Below are 7,297 nucleotides of genomic sequence, written 5' to 3' on the forward strand. Positions count from 1 at the left end.
GGAAATATACTAAGGAATTTATTTTATGACTAGAGCGTAAACTAGGACCCCTCATTCAGATTAAAAGCACGACAATTATTGACTGAAACATTTACCCATCATCAAACACACACGACTCTCCGAAGCCATTTAAACCCCAAATATCCAACCTCCACATGCTATCCTGGTTCCTTGGGTTGCCTACCATGACTGAGAACCCCACAGTTTCTTGCAAATTCAAGAAAAGGCTTACTACACAGTAATATCCAACTTGTTCTTTGTAAGGAACCTTGACCCTCTGTATACATGACCCCATTGGGTCACTCGTAGGTAGGGGGCCCCTACTGATGACATCAGGTCATGTGACACCCCTGCAACGCTGGGTGAATTTTTCTTCTGGAGACCCAATTTGGCCTCAGGCTACCACTGACCAGATGTTTTCTCTGGAACAAAATTGAAAGAAAATGGGATGTATATCTGGGGAAACAGCACAAATATAACTCGAGTCTTTGTTCCCATTTATTTTTTCACATGGCTATTTTTACCTGATTATTGAAACCCTACCAAATACAGTGGCACCTCGACATACGATTGCCCCTTCTTACGAAAATTTCGAGTTACGATGTAAATTTCATAGAAAAATGCGACTCGACGTCCGATGGTGTCGTCGACTTCCGATATTTGTTGGTACACGTTCAGGTCGACCAAGCGAGTGGTTCCCAGTCACGCGGCCGACCTGCCTCTTCTTTTGTGGTGATTTTTTGCATTTTGTACATTAAAGTAATTGGCAGTGGCAGGTAGATGGGCTTGGTGGGTGAACAGGTTCGAGCAGGCAAGTGGGTGAGCAGGCAGGTGGGTGAATAGGTGGGTGGGTGCATTGACAGGTGGGTAAGTGGGCGTGCAGGCATGTGGGTAAACAGGTGGGTGCCAGGGAAATGGGTGAACAGGTGGGTGGGTGAGTTGAGCAGGTAGGTGGATGGATTGGCAGGTGGGTAAGAACGGTACAGGTCTATAATTTAGAGGGTCTTCTCGAATACCATTTTTGTAGATTGGAATTATGTTTGCCTTTTTCCATATATATTGTATCTGCTAAGATTCCTGTCCGCAGGGATTTGTACCTGTTAGCAGTCTGCTGGCTGATATATTTTACCTATACTGTATATCTTCGTTTTATTTGGAGAAAGAACCATTATAGTATTGGAATTATTAAAAAAAAATCCTATTTGGGAAATCTTTACTAGATTTCGAAGATTCTGTATTTGGTATTTGTTGACTTTAAACGACTTGGTAATCTCTCAATCTTTTCTTCCACAGCTCCTACGGTCACCAGAAGAATAATACATGCAGTGCCAGAAACCAGTGGCATTGAATAATACCTGCAGTGTCAGGACCCAGTGGTGTTGAATAATACCTGCAGTGTCAGCATCCACACAGTGTCAGATATACTGCATACATGTTGTCAGCAGCATTATGAAACACATTATGGTGTAAGAAATACTACATGTAAATGGGTAAGACTGTCTTCAGCACACTCATGTCAATGACTACATGTATTATCAATATGTCATGCATTATTAACATCTTATGTACTATGGTAACAAAGGAAATGTGTATTTAAATTAAATTTGGTGTATCATTAATATAAAAATCTCGGTATTTATTAGTTCATTGTGTATGTGGTACAGTATTGTTTTTAATACTATTGTTTGAGAAGAATACATTTTAAGATTTTCAAATTAATTATTTTTATTATCAGGTTCTAATATAAAAAAGTTTAATATATATTTTCAGTTTTAAAACATTTCATACTTTTTCTCCTATGTGAGCCATTGTAAATGTTGAGAAAGCATTAAAATAAATAATCTTTATACTGTATAGTAATTATGATTTTTTTCTTAGGTAATTTGCTCTTAAGCTCAAAAGGCTCTCCAAATAACATAATATATCAGTGTTCTTAATGCTCAGAATTTATTTATTTATTCACATATTTACATGACTGTATTGGGGATTTAAAAATAACAATGTGCATGGTACATTGGATCAGTAAGTTCTTGTAAAAATCACATACGTATATTTTTGCAAATGACAAACCACATGAGGGTCCACTGTACCTGACTCTCTTGCTATGGTTATATTTATTATAAGACATCCATCAGTTCTGTGGTTATATTTATAATAAGACATCCATCAGTTCTGTGGTTATATTTATAAGAGAACATCCCTCAATTCTCTGATCATATTTATAATAAGACATTCCTCAGTTTTTTGGTTATATTTATTATAAGACATTCCTCAGTTCTGTGGTTATATTTATAATAAGACATTCCTCAGTTCTGTGGTTAAATTTATAATAAGACATCCCAAATTCTGTGGTCATATTTGTAATAAGGTTCTGTAGTGAAACATCTTAATACTGTGGCTGTATTTATAATAAACCATCCCTCTCTGCTGTTGCTGTATGTACAGTATGATAAATCAGTATAATTATAAATAAATTTATAATATATTTAATTTTCCTATACAAAGACATTTTGTTAAATCTTAAAAAAAAAAATTGCCACAGGATTTGTTTGTAATATTTACAAAGTTATACACGGACACTAACTTTCCTGCTGGTGAACGCATGTGGAGACGTAGATTTGTATGTTTGCTTTTACACTTGCTGATTCACAGGAAATATTGTAGAGTATATTTTATGTCTAGCACATTTTATAATAAAATAAGCACAATATTATCTTACTATTTATGAATAATACCAGTGGTTTACATATTGTAACTTTTTTCCATTCTCTTGTGTCTTTGACAAGTAATTAAATTACTTTATATTCCTACAAAAGTTAGATTATTCCAATTGCTTATCTGATATTGAGTGCCATCTGTTGACAACAGAGTTAACACTATAACCTGTGTGCTCTATTCTGGTTACTCTATACTGATTGCTATGTAGTTACTTGAATTATTTATGTATCCGACAGTCCAAGTGTTTTTGGCATCTCTTAACAATATTTGCTTTAGTAATAAATAAAAGCTCATGCATTTAAAATATATCAAATATATTACTAAGATTTATAAAGAACACAACAATTTATAAAGGAGACAAATACTAATAATAATTGTCTACAAGACTTAACTAATGAAATGTAGAATATTTCATTAGATAATACTTGCTTTTTGGATCAAATAGCTGTAAAGGTTTATACAATCAAGAAAACTGTACAAATATTTATTCAAAAGAAAAATGTCATCAGTGTTGAATGTTCAAAATTATATTATGAAAACATCTCGCATAATAGCATACAAAACATTTAGAGAAAAAAAGTAAATACGTTGTCTAAACTACTTTCAAAAATATCAAAATTTATATAAGTGACAGTTCAGGAGAAAAGTCATATCACTGTAGAATGTGTCTGAAAGACTTTAAAAATAAATTATGGCTAATAACACACACACAAGGATTCATACAGGAGAGAAACCATATCACTGTTCAGTGTGTCAAAAAGATTTTTCATTTAAATCAAATCTAATAACACACATGAGGATTCATACAGGAGAGAAACCATATCACTGTTCAGTATGTCAAAAAGATTTTTCACTTAAATCAAATCTAAGAATACACATGAGGATTCATACAGGAGAGAAACCATATCACTGTTCAGTGTGTCAAAAAGATTTTTCACTTAAATCAAATATAATAACACACATGAGGATTCATACAGGAGAGAAACCATATCACTGTTCAGTATGTCAAAAAGACTTTTCACAAAAATTATCTCTAATAACACACATGAGGATTCATACAGGAGAGAATGCATATCACTGTTCAGAGTGTCAAAAAGACTTTTCACGAAAATCAAATCTAATAACACACATGAGGATTCATACAGGAGAGAAACCATATCACTGTTCAGTATGTCAAAAAAACTTTACACGAAAATTATCTCTAATAACACACATGAGGATTCATACAGGAGAGAAACCATATCACTGTTCAGTATGTCAAAAAGATTTTTCATTTAAATCAAATCTAATAACACACATGAGTATTCATGCAGGAGAAAAGCCATATCACTGTTCAGAGTGTCAAAAAGACTTTTCTCACAAATTATCTCTAATAACACACATGAGGATTCATACAGGAGAGAAACCATATCACTGTTCAGTATGTCAAAAAGACTTTTCACTTAAATCAAATCTAATAACACACATGAGGATTCATACAGGAGAGAAACCATATCACTGTTCAGTATGTCAAAAAGACTTTTCACTTAAATCAAATCTAATAACACACATGAGGATTCATACAGGAGAGAAACCATATCACTGTTCAGAATGTCAAAAAGACTTTTCACACAAATTATCTCTAATAACACACATGAGGATTCATACAGGAGAGAAACCATATCACTGTTCAGTATGTCAAAAAGACTTTTCACTTAAATCATCTCTAATAACACACATGAGGATTCATACAGGAGAGAAACCATATCACTGTTCAGAATGTCAAAAAGACTTTTCACACAAATCAAATCTAATAAAGCACATTAGGATTCATACAGCATAAGAGTCATTTGAATATTGTAAAAAACACACAGAAATCACAATAGCGTGATGCATCAATGAACAAATCCACAAGGACCGTGACGAGGATTTGAACCTATGTCCGAGATCATCCCAGACGCTGCCTTATCGACTGAGCTACGACATGGTAAAAAGAGTTGAAACCAGAAGTTTTACTGAACTTACTTGAATCCTGCAGTCTCTCCGAGACACAAACCAGGGTTTTACACAGCTCCCTCATGCACTCTAGCTATGTCAATAGGCCGTTCTACCTCTTCTGACGTAGGTTCGAATCCTCGTCACGGCCTTTGTGGATTTGTTCATTGAAGCATCACGCTATTGTAATTTGTGTGTGTAATGAAGTGAGGGGAAGAGGTAAAACAACCAAAGAACTCCCTCCCAAAAGAAAACAATAAAACTTACGTGGTTATTACTTTCTCTTTTCCCCTCCAGCTTTTACTGCACATAACTCTACTGCTCTCTTGATCTGTCTTGATATTCCCTTCATCCCCCGACTTTTTCAGTCACCCATTCAGTGTTTTGTGGTCCGTATCTTTGTGAGTAAATGGTATGCAGTCTGTTCCGTTTATCTCCCCTCAAATTTTACGCTTTCTCTTCATGATCCTAAACACTTGTTGGACTCTTTACCAGAGCCTATGCTCCTTTTGGATGATTTTAACTGTCAGCATACCCTCTGGGGAGATATTCTGACAAACACCCGGGGACACCCTCTTGAACCATTTGTGCTCACTTCTCTTCCTTTATAACTAGTGAATTCTGGTGAACCCACTCATGTTGATTCCTACCATTTCCTGTATTGATCTTTCTGCTTATCTTCTCTTTATATGGACTTCACCTGGGGGGTTCTTGATGACCTACATAACAGTGACCTTTTCCCCATCCTTCTCACTTTTTTTCTCACCCTCCCCTCTCCTTTCCTAGGTGGAAGTTTGACAAGGCTGTTTGGAACCTCTTTACCTTTGTGTTACTCTTTCCGACCTCTCTGATTTTCCTCTTTCCCGAGCCCCCCTCCTCCTTTCATGACACAGTTTTTGATGCTGCCCTCAGCTCTGTTCCTCGCTCTACCTCCTGGGGCGCACAGAAGTGTGTTCCCTGGTGGAATGCAGCCTGTGCTCAGGCTGTCCACTGTAAGCGTGCGGCCTGGAAGAAACACCGTTGTTGATGGACGCCTGATTCTTTGCTTTTGCGCCAGAAGTCAAGTGTGGTGGCCCGTAGGGCCATCTGTACGACTATGAGTGAGAGTTGGAGATCTTTCATATCCACTATTATGTCTAACACCCCTCTGCCCCTGATCTGGGAGGAAATCTGCAAGTTAGTGGGTAAGTTTTTTCCAGATGTCTTGCCAGTTCTTCACCTCTGTGGTTCTATTGTGGCAGATCCGGTCTCGGTCAAAACCGAACTGGGTTCACACTTTTCAACTGTTAGCTCCGATTCTCATCTTCCGCCTTTCCTTACTCTTAAGCCTCTTCTTGAATCTTGTCACTTAAATTTTCAAACACCTCTTCATCTTCTCTATAACGCTCCTCTCTCTCTCTCAGAACTCCAGTCTGCCCTGGCCTTCTGTGGTTCTACAGCGGCGGGTTCAGATGATATTCATTATGTAATACTTTGACATCTCCCTCCATACATATTTCAGTATTTACTGAATGTTTATAACAGTGTCTGGGAGTTGTCTTCAATTCCCGAGGACTGACTTGAGGCGGTTATTCTTCCTATTTGAAAACCTAGTTCTCTGTGGTCATTCCCTAAAGACTTTCGCTCCATTGCTTTAACGAGTTGTGTCTGCAACCTCTTTAAATGTATGGTCAGTGTCTGTCTGATATGGTTCTTGGAACGCTATCACCCTCTCTCTCCTTCTCAATTTGGCTTTCGCAAGTGTTGCTGCATGACTGATGTCCTCCTGAACTTAGAGGTCTATGTTTGTACTACCTTTGCTGTGAAGATCTTCATGGTTGCAGTCCTTTTTGACCTGGAAAAGGCGTATGACACCACCTGGAGATACCACATTCTGTTCCAACTCTGTTCTTTTGGCCTTGATGGCAATCTCCCTCTCTAACTCAAGATCTTCCTCTCTTGTCGTTCCCTTAGAATGAGATTCTAAGGGAACCTCTGCCTCTTTTCAGCAATATGAAGGTGTACCTCAAGGTTGTGTTCTGAGCAGTACTATTTTCCTGGTAACCCTCAATGGTCTTCTTTCCTCCCATCCCTCGGGCATTTTCTCTTATGTTGATGATCTTACCCTCTGCTGTCTAGGTGATGACTCGCCTTTTCTCCAATGGCGGCTTCAACTTGCGATTGATGCCATGTCGTCCTGGTCCACCAATCATGGCTTTAAGTTCTCTCCAACTAAGACTTGTGCTATGACCTTTACTCGGAAGCAGGTCGTTCTTCGACCCCACTTTGTCCTCTTTATAGTAATCCTCTTTTATAAAGGATTCTGTTAAACTTTTTGGGTTAATCTTTGATATTTGCTTGTCTTAATCACCCCTTATCTCTTACCTTCGAGTTGAATGCTTCAAAGCCCTTAACTTACTTAAGGTCTTGTCCCATACTTCCTGGGGAGCTGAAAGGCGCATGCTGCTCTCTTTACATTCCTTTCTCATGCTGTCTAAATGCAATTATGGCTGTCCTGCTTACTCTTCTGCCTCCCCCCCCCCTCCCTGTTCAGCTCATTGATGCCATGAGGGGGGGCTTAGTGGGCGGCTGCTGGAGTGTAATGCTCCTTGGGACACTCCTCTGC

At 37.9% G+C, this 7,297-nt stretch overlaps 1 pseudogene; it reads left to right on the top strand.

Annotated features, from left to right (window-relative positions):
- Window positions 1–1,922: 1,922 nt before the first annotated feature.
- Window positions 1,923–4,966, top strand: LOC123753670 (zinc finger protein 271-like; annotated as a pseudogene).
- Window positions 4,967–7,297: the final 2,331 nt, after the last annotated feature.

The sequence above is a fragment of the Procambarus clarkii genome, chromosome 12 (assembly GCF_040958095.1).
Source record: "Procambarus clarkii isolate CNS0578487 chromosome 12, FALCON_Pclarkii_2.0, whole genome shotgun sequence".
Taxonomy (NCBI): domain Eukaryota; kingdom Metazoa; phylum Arthropoda; class Malacostraca; order Decapoda; family Cambaridae; genus Procambarus; species Procambarus clarkii.